The 27,115-nt window shown below is 40.9% G+C and overlaps 1 protein-coding gene across 2 annotated transcripts in view; it reads right to left on the reverse strand.

The window, feature by feature from the left end:
- The window catches only part of NR3C2 (nuclear receptor subfamily 3 group C member 2), a gene marked incomplete at both ends in the record, with an annotated part of 355,651 nt that overhangs the window by 281,882 nt on the left and 46,654 nt on the right, over positions 1-27,115 (reverse strand). The gene's annotated exons all lie outside the window — the stretch shown is intronic.

Raw genomic sequence — 27,115 nt, forward strand, 5'->3', positions numbered from 1 at the left:
AATACCAGCCTCTGTCGTTACTTAAAAAAAATGTTCCATCCATAAGCAAACCAAATCAGAAATTTCTGAAAATGTCCTAGCAACTTATTGACAATGCCAGAAATAGAACTCTAGATAATAACTCTGATCTCTTGTTTTAAAAGTATGTATAAACTGTGCCTCCCCCAACTTCTGTGTCCTTAACTCGTAAACTCAGGCTAGTCACTGAATCAATCCCAATGAAGTCATTATGTTATAGCATGATATTGAGGTAAATATTAAATAAGCAATTTTTTGATTTCCAAAAATTTTCCAGATAGTTTATCCCCTTAAAAAAAAGTTTTCATCTTAATTAGTTCAAAAACCACAAGTGCAAGACCAAGGGAATTCAGACTACTTGAAAGATTTTTCCGTAATATTTGATCATATGTACTTGTCTCTATGTAGAGACACATACACATATACACATACATATACATACATGCTTGTTTTATAATTTGAAAAAGTATTCCAAGAGAGCAGGAATCTTTTCTAAGACATCAGAATAAACTGGAACGTTATGTAAGTAGAACCAGTTTCCAATGGGATTTAACATTACTTCTTACTACGTGAAATAATGCTATACTTTGATATCCTCCTGAAATTCCCATTTGTCTGTCTTTCCTTTCAAGAGAGCCAAGTTCCATCAACCTATTACGTGGTCCAGCACTCCCTCTCCTGCTTGGAAACCTCTCTTGGTTCTCTTCCTCCTTCTCACACTGATACAACCTTTTCTCCAATCCTGGTTCAAGTCCACCCTGGGTAGGCTCGCACAATCTCACCAACTGCTATCCACTGTCCATATACAGCACACTCTCATCCCTTTGGTTCACAACCAGCTGCTCCACACCTGGCCTTACACTGGTCACACAGGCACCTGTGCACTTCCTCCAAACACACTACCTTCAAGTGTCAACCACGGCTCGCCAACTTGGACTGAAAGATGACTTTTCTTAAATGTTAAACTGAAGAGTAGTTAGTCACACACAATCTAATTTAAATTCAGTTAATGCTTCCAAAATGTCTACCAAAAAAAAAAAACATATTATCTTCACTGTAGATAATTCAGACTAGAAAAATTCAATGAGTTATCCTAGAGATCAAAATTCCTGGGCAACAGGAGGAGGATTCGAATGCAGGGTCCAGGCGCCAGTCTTACGACCTGGAGCTCCGCAGCTACCTCTGGCCACATGAAATGGCATCCACATCCAGCCTCTCTCTGCACCAGCACATCTAAAAATGACCAGGTACCCGAATCTGTAAGCCATTTTCATGGCATCTCTCAGTACACTTATTCTCTGAATGACACCAAACAAATAAAACTGTTTTAAAAGAAAACCTAAATCAGTGGGAACTGAGGGTACAAGTTGAGCATCCCTAATTCAAATACCCCAAATCAGAAATACTCCAAAATGCCAGATTTTGCAGTATTTTGGATTTTGAATTTTCAGAGTCACGAAGCTTCCCTGGCAAAGTCTATTCAAATATTCCCAAATCCAGAATATGAAGCACCTCTGCTTCCAATCATTTTGGATAAGGAATACTCAGCCTGAATAACAGAAGTCTGATCAAGGTATGCAACAGTACAAAATCCTACACCTACATGCCTTATTTTTATTTTAGATGCACAATAAATGTGCATATTCATGAGGTATAAAGTAATATCAAGCAATCTTTCTTGAATGTAAATTAAACATCCACTGCATTAGAATATCCTGTCCACTTTTCATAAATTCCAGTGTATAGGAAAGGCAGATAATCATAGGATTCGGCCTCGAGTCTTCATGTTGGCGGTACCCTAAGAACATCCACCTCGACTCACTACTTCACAGACAAGGAAACTGAGCCCAGTGGATTCCTCAGCCTCAAGGTCAAAAGGTTACTAAGTGAAGGCCATGGTTAACAGCTAGATTCCTAGTTCCTGGCCTAATCACCTCATCCAGGATATTGGTAGTATCATATATAAATTCCTAAAGAAACACTGAAAATAAGAAATATTAATTTTACATATATATATATATATATATATATATATATATATATATATTTTGGGGGGGTAGTACTGGAGATGGAACCCTTCTACCTCTGGGCTACGCTCCCAGACCTATTTTATATTTTTTTACTTGGAAACAGGGTCTCTTAAGGCGAGGCTGGCTTCGAACCTGTGTTATCCTCCTGTCTCTGCCTCCAAAGCGCGGGGATTACAAGCATGGGCCACCATGTCTGGCTAATTTTACATATTTTATATATCAATGTCTGCAGGAACCACCCAGAGTCTTGGAGCTTATATTCAATAACTAATTTTATTTTTTTGCAGTACTGGGGATGGAACCCAGGGGCATTCTACCTCCAAGCGACACCTCCAGCCCTATGTTTTATTCTTTATTTTGAAACAGGATCTCTTTGAGTTGCAGAGGGCCCCACTAAGTAGTTGAGGCTGTCTGAGAACTACAATCCTCCTGTCTCAGCATCTCAAGTACTGGTATTACAAGTAGACACCACCACGCCCAGCTAATAACCTAAATTTTTATAAGGGAAAACTGAAGCAGGAATTGGGTAAGGGCTAATTGGGTGATGTATGCATGTATGCCTCCACCATCTTGTACTCCATTAAGATGTATGACTACAATGCACCAATAAAAATATTAAAAAATATTTTGCTCAAATTTTAACATTTTCAAATAGTCTGATGAAAATCCCCCTAAAACTAAAAAATATTATGCCATAAAGAAAACTGACCAAAATATGTGAAGTGTACAACAAATACATAACAATTAATCCAATTTGGTGAAATTATAACACACCAATATGAAGAGGGAGACAGGGAGGAAGGAAGATAGATATATTACATCTCAACACAGTAGACACGGGAGGCAGGGAGAGGAGAGAGCCCTTGGTGATGCCAACCTGTAACCTCAGTCCTTGGGAGGCTGAGACAAGAGGATTGCAGGTTTGAAAACAGCCTCAGAAACTTAGGGAGTCCCTGTTTTCAAGTAAAAAGTAAAATAGAGCTGGGAGTGTAACTTGGAGGTATGATGCCTGGGTTCAACCCCAGCACCACAGCAAACAAATGAGAAAGAAAGGAAGAGAGGGAGGCAGGCCACAGTAAACGACAGAACACTGCGGTACAGGAAGGCTCCCCATTTTCTGTTCATCATTTCTCAGCTCAGTCCGCTTATCCTCAAAGACTGATATAAAATCTGTCTCATAATAAAAATAATACTCTCTGCTTTTGAGTACATCTGAAAAATAAGACAAATACTTTTTATTTACAGCCTCATGACATTTCCTTTTTCTAAGAAAACAAGTCGAGTGAAATGAAGAGGTAAGTATGTTGACATATGTCTATCATAGGAAATAATTTTAATTTCAGGGAAGCAGGCAAAGACAATATATACAATCTTAGCTTGATTTTTTGGAAAAAATAATCACAGTATAAATTTAATTGCTACTTACTTAGGAGTTTTTTCTCTGTTAAAAAAAAATTTAACCAAATTGCAAAAATATTTTAACAAGAGGTCCTTTGTTTCAAGCCCATAGCTACTGCTTTCTGGCATTTCTATTTTAAAAACATAGCAAGGGGTCTCTTTTTTCAAAAATACAGAATTTCCAAGCTTTTTCTTAAAAAAAAAAAAAGTTTCAAAGTAGACACACCCTGTCCTTGAAAGGCAGCCCACCCCGTGAGCCCTTTTTAATTCAGATACCATACTCTTCTGACCCAAGGGGAGCCTGCTAGGTCCCATCCCAGGGAAGTAAAGTGGGTGCCTTGGAAGAGGAATCTAAGACCCACAGCACCTTAGGCTGCCAGAAGTGAAACCGAACCATGATAACATCTCCCCAGGAAAAGCAGGGAAACACCTAGGCAGAATCCACTCCTACAGCAGCCTGGTCTTGGCAGCCATTCCCTCTCCTCTCCTCCAGTCGAATCCGTTTGTCAGCAACAAACGAATTGTGTTTTTAAACTTCAGAGTTAGAAAGGTTTTTATGCTTGTTTCATAATCCTAAGTCTACCAAGGTTAGAAGTGAGCCTCCTTTCCCACCAAAAAGAAGAAGAAGAAGAAAAAAAAGACCGTCGGATTGTCCCCCTCCAAACACAACTGTTTTTCTCTCTTAGGATTGAAGAGACTCTTCAGTGTAGGAGAAAGTAAATAAAAGGAGGAACTGTAATTCTTGAGCCGGTGCCAGTTTACAGTATTTAAAAAAAAAAAAAAAAAAAGAATCTGCGCCACAGCTTGGCAGGCGGCCATATTTACAGTAAGCTATCTAGTTGTGCCCACAGGAAGAACAAAGGGCTCAGTGTGGTGCTGCTGGGTCTGAGTGCTTCAAATATCGGGCAGGGAAGGAATGTGGCCCCACACGCAATGGGACCTGCCCCCTCCCAGCTCTCTCCTCACTCACTGACTCTCACAATGCAGGCCAGGGAGGCTGTGAACGGCCAGAGAGCTTACTCATCTAAGGCTTGCAGCAAACACTTCATGGTTTATTATTTTTTCTACAATACTGAGGTTTGAACCAAGGGCATTCCATCTCCAAGCCACACCCCCAGCCCTTTTAACTTTTTTTTTTTTTTTTTACAGTACTGGGGATGGATCCCCAGGGGCATTCTACCTCGGAGCTACACCCCTCCGAAGCCCAATTTTTTATTCTTTATTTTGAAACAGGGTATCACTGAGTTGCAGAGGGACAACCTTGATCCTCCCATCTCAGCCTCCCAAGTACTGGAATTACAAACATGTGCCACCATGCCCAGCTTAACTTAAAAAAAATAAATAAATAAAGGTCTCCTTAAGTTGCTGAGGGTTCCTCTAAACCACTGAGGTTGGACCCAAACCTAAAATCCTCTTGTCTTAGTTTCCCAAGTACTTACATTGTAGGCAGACACCACTATGCAGGGCTTAAAAACCATTAACTTCACATATAAAAATGTAACCTAGCTACCAATTTAGTTTTAACTTTGGAATTCCACACACTTCTACATGACATTTAGGAGTCTAGGTAAATTCTGCCTTCCAAGAACAGGTGAACCTGAAAGCAGATTTGGGAAGTTTAGATTCGGAATGTAGCCCTAGCTACCCTGCCTAGTTCCCTACCTTGGAAACAGGGGGACCTTGGAAGTGGGGCTTGGTTGCTAAGGAAGGGTCGCTGGGCTATGGTCTTCTTGAATTATAGTAGTGCGATGTTGACCAGTACAAACAGCCTTCAATTTTCTTGGTGAGGTTTTAAATGTACCCTTCCTTTATACTATTAGAAAATTTTAACATATAAATGAACTAAACAATATCAGGAAAATTTTATTAGAGGCCCAACTGCTATTTTAATATAGTACATCCCTAGTTTATTTCCAGAAGTAAATAAAAATACAAAATTAAGCTGTATGACAAACGTGCTCAAATCAAGTCTTTCCCCTCAAAAGTATAACTGTTTTGAAACTGTGCTTAAATGAAGAGGAAAGTAAGTATGCTGATAATTTCCATTTCTTTACATATATACCTGGGATTACATATTTGCTTGGTCCAATTTTTTTAATTTATTTTAATTACCAGTGTAAAAAGCAGCCTATCCTGGATTTAACTTTTAGTGTTTTCACTGACATTTTGTCCTAGTGGGGAAGGAAGACAGAAGAAAGGGAGGAGGGAGGACTGGGAGCCTGCAGCCCGTGGCTGGAGGAAGAGGACCATGTTTTGGACAGGGAGCTCCTGCACGCCGCTCTGGAGGGTAAATCAGGGTTGTATGAGGCATCACGACATGGACTAGCCTGGGGAGGGAGAGTTAGCTGTTCTGACCAGCTCATGATGGACTTTCCTAAGGAACCAGCAAGTACATGTTACTGCTATGAAACTCTTCCCAAACCTGGGGTCCAGCAAAAATAAAAACAAAATGAGCTTAATTTAAGCATAGATGGTAACTGTGCACGGCGGCGCATGCCTATAATCCCAGTACTTGGGAGGCTGAGACAGGAGGATCACAGGTTCAGGGCCAGCTTCTGCAACTTGAGGAGACCTGCTGCATCTTAGTGATACTCTTTTTCAAAATACAAAATAAAATTAGGTTGGGAGGATAGCTTGGAGGGAGAATGCCCCTGAGTTCAATCCTCAGTACCACAAAGAAATAAAATAAACATCAACAGATGCTGTCCACAGAGATGAGGAGCTGGCTGAGCGACAGAGGGTACATCACAGCTGCCCTATATGTCACAGAGAAAAGGAAGGGAAATGAAGAGAAGAGGATGGCTTGAGAAAGCATAAAGACCCCATGTTTGTCGTCTCAGGCTCCTGGACGTGCAGGAGGAATGATGAACTCTTGCAGTCTGGAAGCTCTTGAGGCTGAGTAAGGAGAGGACACGTCAGCCCCCAGCAGAGGCTCCTGTGTCTGCAGCAGACATGAAGACTTGTTGTTGGCCTTTGCATTGTTGTTCTTCTGCTGGGTGGTTGCAGACAGAGGTAGGAATTCTCTGGGGCACAGGAAGTAGGACCTCCGAGTGCCCAGGAGAGGGCACAATGGGTATAGAAACCACCACGCTAGCGCCACATGAAGCCTGGCGTGTTAGAGCACACCTGTAATACCAGTACTGGGGAGACTGAATCAGGAGGCTTGAGGTCAGCCGTAGCGACTCAGTGAGACTCAGCCTCAAGATAAAAAGCAAATAGGCTGAGGGGCTGTCCAGACTTGAGTGCTCCTCGTACCCGAGGGGTACGCACAGCCAGCCCGTGGACCTCTTCAGGTGCCCCCCTTCTGTATCATTGCTAGATCCTTCCCTGACGCGGGCCATGGGGTGGTTAGAACAATAATCACAAATATGGATGAGGAGGATTCAACTTTCCCTACAGTCTGCTTGCCCAGGGCCTCTTAAGAAAGAAAACAATAAAGATAACAATAAGAAAACTTTCATACCCATTGGACTGGCAGAAAAATTTTAGTCATTAATAACAGTATTGGCAAGAATGGGAAATAAAAAGGACTCTTATACGCTGCTGGTAGGATTATAAATTGTAGACTTGGCAACGACCCCGGTAACCATGAAGATGAACACAGCACCCATCAACTGCTCCGTCAGCTTCATTCACAGGCCTACACCCGAGGAGCTGGGTCTCTGCACAAGGGCACGCACAAGTGTATCGCAGAGCTTGGATTCAGAATAAACTGAGATTATAAACACATTAAATGCAAAGGAAGAAAGACTGTGTTCGTATAACAGAGTATTATATAGCAATGACAATGAATTACAAATCACCACCCCCCCAAAAAAAAGTGCAAAAATCTCCAAAAAAAGTCAAACAAAGCAACTTATAGGCATATACAATATGGATATTATATGAAGATTAATAGCTGGAAGGCACTCCTAAGGAGACTAAGCATTTGCTTGGAAAAGCATTGAGAATTAAAATTACCTCCTATCTCATGTTGTACCGAAATTTACCTCTTTAGAAAAGCTAGCTAGGGGCCGGGCGTGGTGGCGCACGCATGTAATCCCCGCGCTTGGGAGGCTGGGACAGGAGGATTGCACGGGTTCAAAGCCAGCCTCAGCTACTTAGTGAGGCTTTCAGCAACTTAGTGAGACCCTGTTTCCAAATAAAATATATATAAAAAAAGAAAAGCTAGCTAAGTGTGGTAACACACACTTGTAATCCCAGTACTTAGAAAGTTGAGATAGGAGTATTGCAAGTTCAAGGCCAGTCTCTGATACTTAGCAAGGCCCTGTTTCAAAATAAAAAATAAGCCGGGCGTGGTGGTGCACGCTTCTAATCCCTGCGCTTGGGAGGTGGAGCAGGAGGATCACACAGGTTCGAAGCCGGCCTCGCTGGCTTAAGAGACCCTGTTTCAAAATAAATATATAAAATAAGTCTGGGAGTGTAGCCCGGAGGTAGAAGAGTTTCTTTCCAGGAACTCCAGTACCACCCCCCAAAAAAATTGTAAAATAAAAATAAAATAAAACAGGGCTAGGGGTATAACTCAGAGGTAAAATGCCTCTAGGTTCCTTCTCTAGAGGAAGGAAGGCAGGCAGGCAGGCAGGAAGGCAGGCAGGCAGGCAGGCTGGCTGGCTATATATCTCATTTAAAGTATGAATACTGTTATTTTAAAGTATTTTTTAAATGATTCAATTTACCAAACATTTGTTTCCATACCAAATATACTCAAATTGCAGGGGTTAGGAACGCATCAGTGAATCCAGGTAGGAAGCTGAGAAATGAAGTCACAGCGTGGATCGCGAGTGCCCTCTCCCTGCCCAGAGCCCCACCCCAAGGAGCCCGACGTCCAGGAGTGCCCACAGAAAGGGATCAGGAGACTGGCAAGACCGATTCCCAAAGGAGTCTACAAAATCATCATTCGCTTAACAATTAGACTTATCATCAGAAATAAAAGTTGGCAAAGATAGCAGGCCTGTTTTGAAAAATGAAAACACAATTGTATAAGTCTTCCATATTATATATTAAAAAAAGCAACTTCCATGTTCTAACAAAGATAGAGATGCAGGGAAGTGTTCCTGCCATAGCCAGAAAGTGTGTTTTCACATCCTAAGGACATCAGGAAGAAGGCTGTGAACCCTAGCCTCTGCACCTGCTCTTTCTCACGACGTTCAGCTAAGTCTATTAATATTCTTCAATACTAGCTAATCTATTATCGCCTAATTTGGAAGAGTAAAATTAAGCATCATGTAAAAAAGTTCCTAAAATTAGATTTAAATGATTCTTATGTTCTTTAAAAGAGCATAAAGGAAAAGTTACGAACCTAACTTTAATTTAGTTAATTTAGAGTTAATATAGTGGTGGTGGTACGATGACTACATGTAGAAGTATTTTATTTCTTGTATTAAAATATAATTCAGATACAATAAATTCATGCTGTTCAAGTATTTATGTCTGTGGTTTGGGGTACATTCACAAAATTATGCAGCCATTTTATAAAAATTTGGTTTATATAAAGTTTATACAGCACTTCATTATAAAAAGAATCAGGCAACATGTGGCCTTTTGTGGCTGGTTTTATTTGGTATCATGTTTTTAAGGGCCATCCATGTTGTAGCACGTATCCATGCTTCATTCCTTTCTATTGCTCAGTAATACTCCACTGCATAGATATACCACAATTTGTTCATGTATTCCTCAGCTGACAGATGTTTGGGTTATTCCCAAACATTTTGAAGTATTAGGTATAATACTGCTAACAATACTCACTTATAGACTTTTGTATGAACATATATTGTCAGGTCTTTTAGAATTGATGAGTCATTTGGTAATTCTATGCTTAACATTTTGAAGAACCGTGAGACTGTTACCCAAAGCGGTTACCCACTTTGATTCCTGCCAGCAATGCCTGGAGTCCCAAGGCTACCACAGCCACACCAACAGCTGTCACTGTCTGCTTGATCTCAGCCACCTTTGCAGGCATGAAATGGTACCTCGTTGTGGTCTAGGTTTGCAGTTTTTTAATGACTAATGATGCTGTGAATCTTTTAAAAATATAAACTTTTAGAATAATAAAAGTTTTAAAATATACTTTAGTTGATTTAACAAGTGCCATAATAATAAATTATTGTATGGTTTTTCTTATATATTTAGACCTCAGGAAAGACTTAAAGACAATGAATACTTTGTGAACAAGAAAACTATTAAGAGGATAATTGAAAAGTAAATCTTAAATTAAAAATTATATAAAATGTCATACATTTATGTATTTGCATGCAAATGACATAAAACTTTGTACATTTATATACTTAAAGTATACACATACTTATCAAAAGTGGTTGGTCAAAGAAATATTAGGATAAGAATATAATTTGAAAAGAGTTGTTTAGGATCTTCAAGCAAGCCCAATTGCGCAAATGCCATTTTATTATTTTTATATATTTTTATTGGTGCACTGTAATTATACATCATGGTGAGGCTCAAAGCATAAGAAATAAAGAATATTTTCTCCTGAAATAGCAAATTACATAGAAATGTACTGCTTTCCACTTTGTATCTGTAGCTTAGGCACTCATTTGTAACTGTAGCCTGGGTATCTATTTTGTAACTTGTATACATGTGTCTGTCTGCTCCACTTGCAGACTCTTCCAGAAAGTCTGCCCTGGCAGCTCATGTGACCTCCGGTTGACCAGTTCATCCCCAAGCGTCAGCCATCTTAGTTCATCTGACCCCTGGTTGACCAGATTGTTCCAGAGCCCTGAACTTTGTTTCAAAACGCCTGCTTGTCCTAGAAGTAAGCCAACCAACGCTGAGTTTTCCTATAATTTTTTGAGAAGTTTGGTTTCTTTGTCAAAACTTTATTTCAGAATTTCTGTCTGTCTGAGAGAATAGCCAATGGGCAGAGTTGTGAACCCAAACCCAACCAGGGTCAGGGGTAGCATCCCTCAGGCACTTCACCTGTGGGTCTACCAGCCTTCTTGTAGGTTGTATACCCTTCTGGAGAAGTAAATTGCCTTGCCAAGTTACTTTTAGTTTCCTAAGTTTTAATTTGCTGCTGCCCTAGAATCCATTTCTAACAAGCCATACAAACAAACATGTACACACCTTGAAGTGTTTCCCTCTGCCTCTCCCCATTCTCCACCTTCCCCATACATGTGAGATTGGTAGTGATACTTTCATATAGGGACATAAAGTTATTTGAACTGTTTCTTTCTCCAGGCCTGTTTCCCCTCCCCTCGTCCCCTTGCACTGTTCTTCTGGTTTCTGGTCTCATCTATCTGAAGTCTCTTTTTTTCCTATTATCTCTCCAGCTTCCATATGTAGAAGAATGAAATTAAAGCTGGGCGTGGTGGCGCACGCTTGTAATCCCCGCATTTGGGAGGCGGAGACCAGAGGATCGCGCTGGTTTGGAACCAGCCGTGCCGGCTTAAGAGACCCTGTTTCCGAATGAAAAATATAAAAATAGGTCTGGGAGTGTAGCCCGGAGGTAGAAGGGCTTCCAGGAAGCTCAGTACCGCACACACACAAAAAAGAATGAAATTAGACCCTACTCTCTCACCCTGCACAAGAGTCAACTCAGATGAATCAAAGACCTAGAAATTAGATCAGATATTTTGCCATCACTAGAAGAAAACAAAGGACTAACTTTCTAATATATATGCACTGGTAGATATTTCCTCGATAAGACCCCAAAGCTCAGGAAATAAAAACAGAGGATCAATATATATGATGGCATTAAATTAAAAAGCTTCTACTCAGCCAAAGAAACAACCAAGAGTCTGGAGAGACACACAGAATAGGAGAGAAATTTTTATCAGCTGCTCCTTTGATAGAGCCTAAAATCTAGAATATTCAAAACTATTATTTCTATAAAACTGTACAGATTCTAAGTAATTGGTGAGTTGCATTATTTGTTAAAGTGTCTAAGTTGTGTTCAAACTGACTTCTGTCAACTGTCTATTTGCTAGACTAGACTAGTCACTGAATGGTGTTCATAGACATTTTATTACTAATTTAAGTATTAGCATACACTCCATATGACAAAGTATATACTGTCCATACACATGACCCAAAAGACATTTATACATTTATACCACAGAAGTTTGTATGACAATGATTTATTTTCTCTCTCTCTCTCTCTCTCTCTCTCTCTCTCTCTCTCTCTCTCTCTCTCTCTCCCCTCCCTCCCTCCCTCCCTTTCTTTCTTTCTCTTTCTTTGTGGTTCCAGAGATTGCCTCAAGGAATATTGAACCTCCAAGTTATACCCCCAGCTCTATTTCTTTTTTTTTTTTCTTATTTTGAAACAGGGTCTCACTAAGTTGCAGAGCTTGCTAAATTTTTGAGGCTGACCACCAAGCTGCGCTGCTTCTGTCTCAGCCTCTCAAGTACTGAGATTAGAGGCATGTGCCACAACACCCAGCTGGAGAGTGAGAGTTAAAACAGGAAAGATTGCAATCAAAATGTTCCTGCTGTTTAGCCTAACACATGGTGGCATACTTGTGACACTCTGACAGGAGGATCAAAGGTTTGAGTCCAGCCTGAGCAACTTAACAAGACCCTCAGCGACATATGAGACCTTGTTTCAAAATAAAAACTGAAATAGGGGTCGGGGAGTAGCTCAGAGGTAGAATAACCTCTGGGTTCAATCCCCAGTGCCAAAAAGGAATTTAAAAGTGCCTGTTTGAGCCCGGCGTGGGGGCGCACGCTTGTAATCCCAGCGCTTGGGAGGCTGAGACAGGAAGTTTGCACAGGTTCAAAGCCAGCCTCAGCTACTGAGTGAGGCTCTCAGCAACTTGGTGAGACCCTGTTTCCAAATAAAGTATAAAATAGGTCTGGGAGTGTAGCCAGGAGGTAGAAGAGCCTCTGGTTTCCACCCCAGTACCACACACACACACACACACACACACACACACACACACACTCTGCCTGTTTCTCTGCTTTCAAAACATAAAATAAGGAACCAAAAATCAAGGTACCATCCAGGGCAGCAGTTAACTCATTCTGACGATAACCTTAACTCACTTGGGAATGTTTGCTTTAGTCGTAAATGATACCTTTTCCCACTGAGAGTACCCAACCTAGTTGGTAAGCTCTCTTAACCTTTGTGTGTGCTTTAGATGCCCTGGTGCATATGCTAACCCTCCAAAAACACACACTGCACTTTCAGCCTCTACACATTTGCCGGTGCCTAGAATTTTCTTCTCCTCGGTCTTTTCCCTCACTACTGCCATCTCCAGTGCACTCTTCCTGCATACATCTGTCCCTAAGCATTCCTTCCGGTGAAAACCCTACAGCAGTACTGGCAATTAAAGTCAAGGCTGAGTAAAAGTTGCTTGACTACAAAGAAGGAGAACCCCCAGGCTTTCAGTTTGGTTGACTGTGTAGACAGCCACATCCCTTGAAAATAAGCCTTTCTGAAGGTTCAAGTTATGCCAAGGAGAATCATTTCCAAATTGCAAGGCATAAAAGTAGTTGCAGCCCATTCTAGGATCTCGAGATGAGTTAGTTATTATTTATTCATCCATTCATCATTCAATATTTATATACCTCCTCCTTAAGTGCCAGGCCCTGAACTAGGTGCTAAGGATAAAAATAAGAATATGATCGTTATGCTTAATAAATACCTAATATCAATAAGGCACTTTCAATCCTAACAATAAGACCCTGTGTCATGGCACCCAGTGTATACAGAAAACAGACTCAGAAGTTAAGTGTCTTGTCCAAGCTCCCAAGACGAACCAGTAGGAAATCTAAATTGAAACATCAATCTAAACTCCAAGCCACCTGTCCAGTCCACACCACCTCCAGTAGCACAACCAAAGAGAAGTGTAGTAAGGGTACAAAATACATGTTACACAAATGAAATAATCGTGCATTCACAGGAAATAAAATCAATGTCTATAATCCTCATGACATTACATATTAAATGGGCTTAGTCTGAGTGTTTTTAATTCATAGCACTATTTCTTTAGAAAGTGCTACAGGAATAACCATAATCAGTTTAGTACTGAGTTTTTATAATGTAAACCATTTTTAGATTACTAACTTCCTAACTGTCAATGGATGGACCTATAAGGCAAAAGTCACTGAGGAATGTTAACGGAAGGAACTACTTGGGATCTTAGAGATTAAGTAGGATTGTACATAAAGCAATAAAATAGGTACTGTTTCTTCTCCCCAACAACACCAAAAGACCCACCCCCAGGGACACCCTTAAGAAATGTAAATGGAGCCAGCGTGCTGTGCATTTGTGATCCCAGTATTTGGGAGGCTGAGACAGGAGGATCATGGTTCACGGACAGCCTCAGCTATTTAGTGAGGCCCTTTGCAACTCAGTGAGACCCTGTTTCAAAATAAGAATAAAAAAAAATAGGGCTGGGGAGTGTAGCTCAGAGGTAGAATGGCCCTGGGTTCCATCCCCAGTACCGCAAAAAAGAAAAAAAAAAAAAAATGCAATTGGCTAGGGACTCATTCTGACCAGAGAAAATATTCAACATCATTTTGAATGATTATCTCATATTTTCCTTTCTGAGCACAGAAAGAAAAGCTTATATAAGAAAATAGCACCTCAGACATCAAGGAGAAGGTACACCTCCCGTTTTAAGGGGAACTTTTGCCTTTACATCAACCAAGACAACTTGGTGAAAGTTTTTTTGTTTGTTTTTTTTTTTATTTTCTCATGCTGAAATTTGAAGCATCCTAGAAATCCAGTGGATCCTTGTTTCCTTTCGAATGGTTTCATACTTTTCCTCTTGGTCAACTATTACAGGTTTTCCATATTTCGAATGTACCTGAAATCAAACGTGCCACCCCTGCTACCATTCTATGAAGTTTATAGTTTATGTTAAACAACAGCTGTTTGACTAGGGATTAACCCCGCCAGAATGTAGACCCATGTTACCAGTGCAGAGGGTCTCCGTTTACAGCTTTAACACTATAACCCAAGGACACAGCTTGATTTCATAGTATCTATAAATAAACACCTTTTAAAACTGAATGACAGCAATAAGGAACCACACTTAGTAAAATAACCGGGGGTAGGGTGGGGACGTTGGTGTTTAAGAAACAAGATTCAGTGGCAGTTTCTCAGGAAGGAAAACACTACATTTTCTGTACACTATACCTAGCATCAATTTTTCTACATATTCAACACAGAGTTCAAATGATCATTTATAATAAATAATTCATATTTTCATATTTCAATATTTAATATTTCATATTTACCAGAAGTATTTAAAATGTACAGATAAAGATTGCTCAGCAATAGGAACTAAATTTTTTTAAATATTAAAACATAAATTCTTGGTAGGAATTTTATTTGTTATTCTTAGATATGTCTCACATACAGCATAAATCCTCCTATTTATTTCAAAGCACACTGGATTTTCTTTGTCAGGAAGAAAGTATCATGAGAATTGTACTACTATGATTTTTTTTCTAGATGTTTGTAAGAAATAAAGACATACCATATGGTACAATAAACAGAATAAGATTTTTTCTTTCAAATTATGTACATAAAACCCGCTAACATTATGCATATCAGTACCACCTGGTCTTGAACTTAATCGTGAAGTCAAGATTCAGTACACAAGCTAAGCAAACAAGAAACTATATTTGCTAAATGGAATTCCACAACTGAATACAACAGGTTTTTCTTGTTCTATTTAGTTTAAAACTATAGATTTTTTCCCTTATGCTTTTTATCGTTCTGTAACCCAAACATTTTATTTTCTGTCCTTCATAATATGCGATATAAATGGAGAGATATGAACTAAGTTAATAAAATATTTAATTGCATTTCACTCTTTCTCTTCAGTATTAACTGTAAACGTGTCAGAAAGCAGGCAAATACAGGTTCTATTATAACTGCAAAAAAAAAAAAGCCTGAACAGCAACAAGACTCTCTAACAAGATTCCCAGCACAAATCTGTTAATTACACTCATAAAAGAATGATATTCCATGATATCCTTTCCCTTAAAGTAGAGAGTACTAGATCCCCGCAAGTCCACTTTCCCAAATGGCCCATAATTCCTCTGGTGTTCATCAGCCATGCAGAATTATCAGTTGCTTCAGTAGGAATATAACATGAACTGAGACATCAGCCTCTGGAACCACAGAGACTTTCCTACAGGAAGAGTGATCGCGCTTCCAAAGGCAGGATCTGAGAAATCAGCTCCCACCCCAATGAAAGAGTAAATTCCCGGGAAGCCAGACTTATCACGGCAGCTCTGCATGGCAGGGAGCTCTAAGCATCATGTAGCTTGTGCTAAAATGCTTAGTGATCTCATTCTTACCATAACAAATTATCTGCCAGAGAAGACCTTCAAGGTCAACCCTGGCAACAATTAAAAAGTAATGAAAAGCATTCATCCCTAAAGCCGAGTTAGAATGCTTTAGTTTGAAGCGATGTGCTGTATATTTTATTAGCTATAACTTGTTTAATTATTCATTGAAACTCTTCTTATATTCCATACAGAAACCTCAGGTTGCTCGGATTTCCATCTGAATCCTTTCTGTTTTTTCTTTTCCTTTTCTTATTCAAGGGCAAATGCCTTAAGAGACCAAACTTTCTATCCACCATTTTCTACTAAAAACAAAGACATCATTTCTTAGAATAAAATTTTTCAGCTGGAAAAAGAAAAAGAGTGAGAGAGGGAAGAAGGCCTGGAGGAGAGAGCCAGAGACAGGCACATTATCTCTCATTCTGAGTCAAGTCAACCTCTTAGGGGACATTCCCCAGAGTCCCCACTCTGCACCTTGCTGTGTGGCCGGCTCTCTCGCCACCTGAGCTGTTCAGGACTTTCTACAAGCTCCAATCTGCCTGACACCTTGCTAGGGCACGTTCTAGAATCCTGCACCACTTCCTATTCTCATTTAGGACCACACAGTGGTCCTAAGGGCAGAGTTGCTGGTTTAATGGCCTGACTACTACTCAGGCACATGCACCAAAGGCTTGCTGTGGGAGGCACACAGAGGGATGGATCCAGGCAGCTCTGCCCTAGAATGCCCATGCACAGAGGGAGGACACTGGTGTTCAAAGCCCGAGTCTACTCTAGATCCCTCCTTCCCCAGCTCTCAGGGCAGGGGCGACTTTTAACACCAATGCCAATAAACACCAGGAAGAAACTTCCCACCCAGGTAAACTTGAAGCTCTCCTTCTCCTCTCTCCACAGCTCTGAGCATCAGAGTCCAAACAAGTAAATTGCGAGTTTAACACCAAAATTAGTGGGGCTATTCCCTTGTGTGGACACAGGAAAAAAGTGTCACTGGATAACATTCCTGACAAAGAGCCCACCTTGGCCTTCCACACAAGCGGTTGAGGCTAACAAGCAACCCCATAGCAATTTTTCATCAAAATGGCCACAAATACTATGCTTAACCAACTTCACATGTGGTACTGTCTAGAGAGAGCTAGGTTTGGATTCAAACTGAGTAAATTGTAAGCAGCAAACTCAGATCATCAGAAAGTCTTTTACTTGGGGGATCGCAGTGATTGGTTCAACGCTCTCATTTTCGAGATTAAGTGAGGGACCATTATGCCCAGAAGAATAGAGCGAGTTGTTGAGCCTAACAGAGTCAGAGACAGGCAGATCCAGGGCCAGACCCCTCAATCCTCTATAAACTCGAGGCTGTAGGATTTCTATTGCACTACAAATTGCTGTAATTCCACAACTCCCTGCGGTCAACTCCAAAAGAGAGGACTGCAATATGTTAACTTCTTTTTAGCCCTATTGTCCCTAATTGTAGCATTTGGTCTTGCTCCTAAGTCAACGACAGGGGGAAAAAAAAGAAGTCCTTCTCATCTATGCCCTTTTCCTGGGCTTCCTGCCAGCCTTTTTGCCATAGCAACCTCTGGTACACAGGCACAGAGAGGCAGATCCTCTACCTGCCTCGTCTAGACTGCCTTTTTGTTCTCCTTTAGTGACACAACTCCTATTCTGTGCACAGTACAGCAGCTCTCTGCAAAGAAACCATACATCCAAACCTCAGCTGCAGCTTCAGAAAGCCAAACAAACATCATTAAAAAAAAAAAAAAAAACAGTTAATGAGATAGAAATAGAAGTCATTAGTTAGTAGGACCTTCAGAAAAGCTTTGGAAGTAAATTTTAATATTCTTTCCTACCAAAACCTCAAAGAAAATCTGAATGGTTTGTGTCTTTTCACTCTCCACAGAGAAGGCCTCTTGCCCGCTCCAGGGATGGAGGAGGTACAGCAGCCACCTTGCCACCATGAGGCAACAAACATGAAAGTGGGCCCTGGAAAAGAAGGTGACCTCAGAGCCGGCATGGCAGGAGGCTGCCTACCTGCCCAGGCCGCCTTCCTAGCTGAGAGACCCCATGTTGACAGAGTTGCTTCTATACAGCTGAAATTATTCCTCATTGATATGTCAGGTATCAGGAGTGTAGCCAGAGACAAGGAAAAGGATATTCAGAGAGAGTGAGACACAAGCCCCCGTGGCCCCTCCAGTATGTACAGGGACTGCTAAACACGCTGCCATCCCACGAAAGAGGAGGGCAATCTTTGAGTAACCATGGCAATCCCTAAGAAGTAGAGTGACAGAGACTTTCCTCATAGGAACCAGGCACACGGCTTCCTCAGAAGTATGTGTTTGTTTTGTCTTGTTTTTATTCTAAACAGCCGACTCTCAATCTCTTAAATCTGAAATTTGGAGCCGGCAGTATTTTACAGGGCACAAACGTCCGAGCAAATAATGTCCCATTTACTCTTACTTTGAGAGCAGGAAGACGGTCAGAATCTGAACCCGTCGCTGAACATCCTGCCACCTACACTGCACCTCGTAGAAGCGACTTTCTAAGTCCAGCGTCATTCCTAAGATCACCCAAGCATCCTGCAGCCCCACCACACACGGCCCCTTTAATTCTTGTCTCATCTGGAAATTCTAATAAGTTAAAACAGGAAAATGTTTTCAGAAAATGACCTATTTGCTAGGGTAGTTTTCCTTACTTTTCCCTGAATATTAGACAAGAGAACGAAAGTCCGCCATGCTAGGAGAACAATAAAATATCAAGAAAATGCATCAGCCCCAGAGAGCCACTCTCCCAAGGTTCAAATTGCATGAATTTTACTCTTCAAAAAGTATATTTATAGCCTATCAAAGCATCATAAGAAACTATATCAATCATCAACACCAATCCAAACATACACAACCAGACAGAAAATGACAACATGCTTGTAGAGAAGCTGGGGAGAACACTGCAGTCATTTGCTGGCAACTAAACCAATTCATTTCCTTTTTTCAAGTATACTTTTACTGGTGCATTGTAATTTGACAATCATAGTGAGGTTCAAAGTGATAAAAACAACTCAGTGGAACGTGGTTTCAAAATAAAAAAGTTTTTTTTTTTTTTTTTAATTGCTGGGTGCGTAGCTCAAGAATAGAATAGCGCTGGGGTTCAATCCTCAGTACCAAAGGAAAAGGAAAAAAAGAAAAAAGGTAGAACATACATGCACACGGCGCTTGGTGTGATTCCATCTGGATCCCACACTACATTTCTCTCCCTCTTCCGGTACTGGGATTAGTGAGCTCGGTGGTGGATTGCTCCTGGTCCCTTCAACTGTGGACACAGCATTTTTTTTCTTTTGTATTTTGTTTTTTTTTATTTTTTATAAGTGGAACATATTGAAAATGGTGGACATTTAGATTGTGCTTCATGCCCTTCCCCCTCAATTTCCCTCCCCTACCAATAGAGAGTGTCCAGGTTAATCATGTTGTACTTATGCTATTACACATATTCGTATGTAGCTCCTCCATTGATCAACCTCAGCTTTCTTCCTCTCCAATCCTTTAGTTCAAGGCTTTGCTGCGATTTCCCCTCCATCATCGGGAGTCCCTCTGGTATTACCACTACTCCCCAGCTTGGGCATATTAGAGAAAACATATGTCCTTTCTCTTTCTGTGCTTGACTAATCTCACTTAATATAATGTTCTCCAGTCCCATCCATCTTCTTGCAAATGCTATTATTTTATTCTTCTTTGTAGCTGAATAGAATTATTTTAAATATTTCCTTTCTCACGTCTCCTTTCCCCCTTCCAACCTCTCCCCCACATTCCATTCCTCTACCGGTTTCTTCCTTCATTCACCTGCAATCCTCTTTCTTTTCTATTTTTCTCCCTAGCTTCCAAATATTTGAGAAAGAAAACATACATCCCTTTGCCTTCTGAGATGGACCCATCTCACTTAGCCAAATATTCTCTATTTCCATCCCTTTGTCTGAAATGACATTGTTTTGTCCTTTTTTATAGCTGGGTAAAATTCCACTGTGTATATAAATTATATTTTCTTTATCCATTCATCTGTTGACAGATACCTAGGTTGGTTCCACAGTTTGGCCATTGTGAATTGTGTTTCTATAAACATGAGTAAGCATGTATAAATCACTGTATTATTCTAACTTTAATTCCTTTGGAAAGACACCCGCGAGTGGTGTAAGTGGGTCATATCGTGGTTCCATTCCTAGTCTTTTGCGCAACCTCCATACTGATCTCCAGAGTGGGTGTGCTGATTTACCATCCCGCCAGCAATGTATGAGGGTTCCCAGGTCTCCACATCTTTACCGGCATTTGTTACTGTTTGCATTCTTGATTATTTCCACTTTAATTGGAGTTAGATGGAATCTGAGCAGTTTCGATTTGCACTTCCCTGACGGCTAATGATGTTGAACTTTTCATATGCTCTCGGTCTTGCCTAAATGCTAATAAAGAGGCGATATTTGAGAAGAACCAGCAGGGATGGCTGACCACTGAAAAGTGCCGTGTCACAGGGCCTGCAGAGCACCCCGATGAGAAAGCCCAGTTCCCCTGGCTCCTCAGCAGACCGCTGACCCCACTCGCTGGCCTCGGATGGCAGCCGTCCACAGCAGGCAGGCTGGAAAGGGCTGCAAGCGTCTGTACAGTGCCTCTGCACACTCTCCAGGTGCTGGCCTACAAGGGACACTCCGCCTCCTGGCCAATCGGGTCCAATTGTGCAGCATGTCTATTTTTTAGGACATACGTTATGCCTCAGTTGTTCAATATTCCATTTAGAGGGTTCCCCTCCCATTTCAGGTTTCCACTTTTATCTACCAAAAGATTACATCTGGCTCTTCCTAACTGGAAAGGAAAGCTTCCCTCGGCCACACCTCTAGGCTCTGAAGCAATCCAACTTGCAATCACAGCAGCCAGGAGCTGGCCAGACCTTGCTGAAAAAGCAGATCTCCAGGTTAAAACAAACAAACAATCAAAAAACTCACTGCAGACTGCAGAGAGAATTTAAGTCTACCTGTGTATGAACAGAAAGATGGCAGGGCCTTTGGCACGATTCTATAGCACAACAAAAAGGTGGTCAGCTACGGGAGTCACCAGGAAAGACCGTCCAGTGTGCACATGCGATCGCGGGATGGTGACTGGAAAAATGTGCCACTCTCTGCTCTTTCCAATCTATTTTAAAAATATACTGAATGTTGTAGTGTTAGAAGTCTTCTGCTCCTTGGCTCTCTCCTTTCTCCATTTATCTCCTAGTCTTACTTTTATGAACTGAAAATGGGGCTTTTTCCTCTTCATAAGGAAGAGGCCTCACTTAGAGAAATCCCAGTTTAACGTTCAATAATGAATGTGCACAGAAGAGAATTTAAAACTAAACTGTACATCCAAAATGCATCTTTTGAACTGATACGGTTGTGCCTTCTATCATTTCATAGTGACTAGGCTGAGAACATCAAGTATTATATATACATTATTTCACTTAATTGTATGCAAGGCATTCTTCCAATTACTAAAACAGGGCGCTTGGGACAAAAAGACTAAGGGAACAAGAAGGAAAATTAAATTATAAAATGTAATCTAAAGAACAACAGAGTATTAAGAAAATGTCACCTGTAACACTTTGCCTCGATTTTCTTAAAAGTCATTACTGTGTACATACAGAAATTGGAGAACACAGGATACAAAAAGCTCATGTTGTTTGTGGGTAAAAAAGAATGTGCTGGAAAAATAGCATGCGAGCTGGAATGGAGGATGCAAGAAGGGCAGCAGCCAGGAGGGAGGGCAATGCCATCAGGGGCCCGGCAATTGAAGGGCAGCAGCCAGGAGGGAGGGCAATGCCATCAGGGGCCCAGCAATGGCTCCTGCCATTAAAAAAAAAAAATCTGCAATAAATATGAAGCATATTGACAATGAAATCTGGGAGGAAAATCCAGAAACTTTTTTTTCCCCTCTCTTCTATTTTTTCCCATGTAAATGAAAAAACTGGAGTGGAAGGATAACATTCTCATGTGAGAATGCGTCCACGTGGGATTTAAGATTACTTGAGGCTGGACTTAAGCAGGCCAACGTTGTGGGGTGAGTGGCAGGGGGTGCCGGCGTGTGAGCCCAGCCAGGATGGCCTGGGAAGAGGAAAGGGAAGACACTCCATCACTGTGTAACAGAAAACCACAAGGTCCCATTCAAACAGCTGCCGTCCGCCTTCCGACGTGTGGCCCCAGAATTCTACCCTCTACATAACCAGCCCAACATGAACCAAAGAGGCATGTCACGGCTGCTCTGCTGCATAAAACAAGCTCTTAATCTTAAATACGGAGAAAACCACCAAAATAACATCAGGAACAACAATCCTGAACTGAGATTTTGACAGCACACAAAAAAGTAGCATAAAATATACGCTTACCAGTAAGAGTAAAAAAAAAATAATAATAATAAAGTATGCCTGCTCACAATATGACTTTTAAGAGTGAATTCAGAAATTTATTTTATCTAGTAAACAGCAATAATTTGCTATAAAGCTTTATGAAACAGCTAAAATAATGTTACAGCCAGAAACCAATTGTTGTTAAAATGCATTCAGTTAAAATGGAAAATATAGGGAAATAAAATACTGTAATTGTCTCTCAGCCCACATTGTATATTATGTTGCTAAATTATATAGTATTACATTTTCTACATTTTAATATGCTTACCCATAGAGGAATTGATAACATAAGGAAATGACTCTCTGCTTTTATCTCTGAAGACCTAAATAATATCCCACACATATTTATAAACCAAACAGGGTCTCAGCCTCGTATTAGAGCCCAAGGCTCATAAAATCTATTTCACCAACCCATGACACACAACAATGCATGAAACAGCCAGCATAAAGGGTTTTATGTTCTAGTTCTTACTTGATTCACAATCGAGCGTTATATATTTAAGGTGAGCTATAACAATGTTATAAGGATAAAATCAAGGTTCTCTTCATTTTAGAAAATCTTTTAATTGCATACTGTATAATACCTACAAATATTGTCTTTGGCCTTGATATTATTTTGTTTAACCTTGTCCATCCACTGAATAGTCCATATAAGTAAAGCAAGAGACTTTTGCTCGCCAGAGATGAGAAAATTCCATGGCCCTCACCCAAATTTAGCAGGATGTTGACAAAACACACACTAATAAGTAATATGTATAGTACTTAAATAAAAGGTCAAGTGTCTCTTTCACTGAGACTTTGGGAGAATTTTTATAGGGTAAGCCATTGTAATAGTAAAAAAAAAAAAAAATTCTTTGGGGAATGCCAAGATGGTGAATAATTTCCTAAATACAAAACAAGTTACCATCATCAGATGCATGGTTTACACAGAAACACTACAATACCTTGAAATGTGGGGAAATTATTTCAAAGGCCTGAAAAGAAACTGGTCCGCCACATATATAAAATGTACTTCCAAAACAGACTTAAAGATATATGAAGGGACAAATAAAATTCACTTACCAAATATTAACAGAAACTTGATTTCGGGGAGGCAGGCCTTAGGTAGCAATTTTAGAGAAATCGTTTCATGACTCATTTTTGGGGGTCATATTATCCATTTGGTTTGTTCTATAAACACCTTGAACTCTAAAATAGGAATGATGATAATGTGCCTGCCCCCTCTTCAGTTCAAACTTCACTGAATTCACTACAGGGAACTAATGTGTTTCTGAAATGTTTGCTATAAGCAAGATTCAAATTGTATTTTTTCCCACTGACTTCTGCAGCAGCTAATGGGAATTTTCACCCATTTGCTGTGCTGTGCTTAGTCAGCTTCCCGTCACCATAACGAATACCTGGACTCATCAGCTGATAAAGGGAAAAGGCTCCTTTGTGCTCACAGTTTGGGAGTTTCCGGCCCATCACTTTGGACTAGAGGAAGCACATCCCCGTGGGACCATGTGCAAAGCCACTCAGTTCATGGCTGAGAAGAAAGAAATGGAGGCAGAGAGACAGCAGGAGCCCACAGTCCCCTTCCAGTGCACATCCACAATGCCCTATAGACCTCCCCCAGGGACACACCGCTCAAAGGCTCCGCTGCCTCCCAGCAGCCCATCCCGGGGACCAAGCCTTTAACAAGTGGACTTTGGGGACACTCTGCTGACCCCAGCAGATGCTCTGTAACTCTCCACCTAGCATTTTTCTGCCACTGTCCTGTGCACGCTGACTGTGGCACGTCTTCCCAGCTTCCCCCAGGATCCAGCCTGGCACTTGCTTACTCTAGGATCAAGCACCACACAGAAAAGACCAAAACCAAGAAGGCAGATCAAGGAAACAAAAGCCGACCTTCAAAGCGCGGCTCTTTGAAACAAACCCGAGGGAAGAACTGACCATATCCAAAACGTGCTATTTTGATCACTGTAAAGAACAAGTATTTGTTGGGAATTGGGTGTTAAACAGAAGCAAGGAAACTAGACAGGGGTAATTAAAGATTGGAGAAACAGAAGCTCATGGTGAAATCATTGACTGTGTTTTTGCCCATGATGACTTGGAAGATAGAAAACGCGCCTAATGGTCTCATAGATCTGGCTAACAAGCCTTCTAGACAAAAGGCTGAATATAAAATTGTGTTTCTGCCTATGATAAAGGGGTAGGAGTGGAGCAAATGATCTAATGTAGAAATATTTCAGAGTTCTGTTTTTTCTAATGGTTGTTTAAAATAAATTTTATGCTGGGCGAGGTGGTACGTGCTTAAAATCCTAGTACTTGGGAGACTGAGACAGGAGCGAAACTACAATCCTCCTGTCTCAGTCTCCCAAGTAACTAGCATTACAAGATTTCAAGTTCGCCGCCAGCCTCAGTTACTGAAGCCCTCCACAACTTAGTGAGACCCTATTTCAAAATATAGAATAAGCCAGGTGTGGCGGCGCACACTTATTATCCCAGCATTTGGGAGGCTGAGACCGGAGGACTGTGATTCATGGATAGCCTCAGCTACTCAATGAGGCCCTTTGCAACTCAGCGAGACCCTGTTTCAAAATAAAGACTAAAAAATAGGGCTGGGAGTTTAACTCAGAGGTAGAATGTCCCTGGGTTCCATCCCCAGTACTGCAAAAAAAAAAAAAAAAAAAAAAAAAAAAAAAAAGCAGCAGCAGCTGGGGGTGGGTATGGCTCAGAGGTAGAATGCCGCTGGGTCCAATTCCCAGTACCCTCTCAAAACAGGCAAAGCCGCAGAGCGCTGAGCCACGAGCGAGTCCTCTCTCTGCATGCTTTGGAAACTTGGCATCAGTTAAAGGTCCCGATCGGGTGGGGAGGATAGCAACAAGGCCTCATGGAACGACAGCTCTGTCACAGTGATGGTATCAGCCTTCATGGGTCCACTTCTCAAAAGGAAAAGGGCTGCCGTCAAGAGCAGAAAACCACAGTGCACACGGGTCCCCTCGATGGGAGAGAAGATACAGAATTTCTGCAGCAAACGTGCTCACACACAGGTCGTCTGGCTCTGAGACCACGTTTGTTCTGGGACCACGTTTGTTCTCGCCATGCATAAGGATGAACCACACTCGGTTAAACATTCCAAACTCAAGACAGAGGAAGAAGGTATTTAGGTTGAGCTATACGAGCCAGACAAGAAGACTAAGCCCTACGCAGGAAGCAGCAGGGGCAGCTGAGGTCTTTCCTTATGGCGGCTTGGGTCACTAAGCACATCAGTTGGTCCCCCGGGCATCCTATGTTAGCATCGTTTCATTCATTGCAGTCAACTGATTGATCATGTGTCATGGGATGTGGTCCAGGAATTTAAAAATGTTAATCCTGCCCTCAGTGTACTTATAAGCACACAGAGATGACCACGGCAGTAGGGCCAAGCCATCTACTCAACATAAGAAAAAGCCACGGGCTCCCGGAGAGCTCCAAATACACTCTGGTTCCCTCATTCATCAAGGAAAGGTTTGGGTCAGTACAGTCTATTTAAGAAGACAGGAATTTGGGCTCCCGGAGAGCTCCAAATACACTCTGGTTCCCTCATTCATCAAGGAAAGGTTTGGGTCAGTACAGTCTATTTAAGAAGACAGGAATTTGGGCAATTTATTTTAGACAAATTTCTATTCCAAATGTCCCAAACAAAACCAGTCTTGAGTTTTAAGCAACTCCCCAGCTCTCTGGAACAACTGCATTGCCAAAGTTGTACTGAACATATCATATGCAATATTTCACGATACATCTATAAATATAAGCAAGCAGCACATAAAATAAATTACATATATAAACAGAGACTAAAAATTCATATGTTAGTACTTAGGAGTAATAAAACTTGAAATGGTTATGTTTTCCCTGGAGCAAAGTTTCTTCATTTTCTCCATTAAAAGTTCATGGCAATTTGAGAAAAATTTATATCCAACCATTCTGTATACATCTAAATGGCTGTCAGCATTATGTAACCAACCACCTCTCACTAACGAAGACTTGAGAAAAGTAATTGAAGCCTAACTTGGATTTTTTAATTGCAAAAAAAATTTCTTTCTATAGTCAACTAAGTTGAGAACAATTTCATTAAAGTACGAAAAACATGCACAACTTCTATGCCATGATTTGATATTTCTCAGCCAAAATGAGAATGCAGAGACAAAAACGTACGAGTCCCTGGAAACAAGTTCCCATAAAACTACCTCCTTAGAAGATATTGTAGGCACTAAAAATATTTTCAACTCATATAGAAATCACAAAACAGCCCATTTTAGTGTATTCCATAAAGTAAAATTTATTTTTGATTAGCTGAAAACTCAATATACTCTGACTAATAAATGTTGAATAATTCTAAAGCAATTTTGAGTCTTTTCATTAACTTTCTAAACTTTTCTCTACAAAGTAAGTGCATGGCATAGGGAATGCACACACGGAGCAGCGCTCTTCAATCGCGCCCTCGGATTCTACAGCACAATTCAGCTTGTAGAAGCTAACGTTTGGTTCATTTCTTCCCTTTTAAAAACCAAAGAACCTTTCTTTCTTTCCGATGGACTCCAAGAACTGAGGCATTAAATATAAATTAGCTTTTACAAATGTTCTCTGCAAGTTCCAATATCAAAATCTGCTACAAGAATCCTACTGAAATGTAAAGTTTGAACAGATCCTTTGGCATGATACCTCATGGATTAGACAGAGTATGTCACAAAGCAGCTGCTTCTACTTAACATCCCTGTTATGTCCCAGGACAGGGTCCAGTGAGGCTCCACCCTTGCTCTTCCTGTGTGTGTGTGTGTGTGTGTGTGTCCACCCCACTGTCATGCTCCCATTTCAGGCAGCCCTACACAGTAAAATTAGGAAAGCTTTTGAAGCTGGAGAGTCCTGAGTTCTAATTCTAGCTCTCCTGCCTAAGACTTAGTGGCCCTGAGCCAGCCAGATAATCTCTGCACAGAGGAGAGCTGCCAATCTCTCTACCAAAAATCCAACCAGAATGCATTCCCATACCC

This window comes from Muscardinus avellanarius (genome assembly GCF_963383645.1).
Source record: "Muscardinus avellanarius genome assembly, chromosome: 6".
NCBI classification, from domain to species: Eukaryota; Metazoa; Chordata; class Mammalia; order Rodentia; family Gliridae; genus Muscardinus; species Muscardinus avellanarius.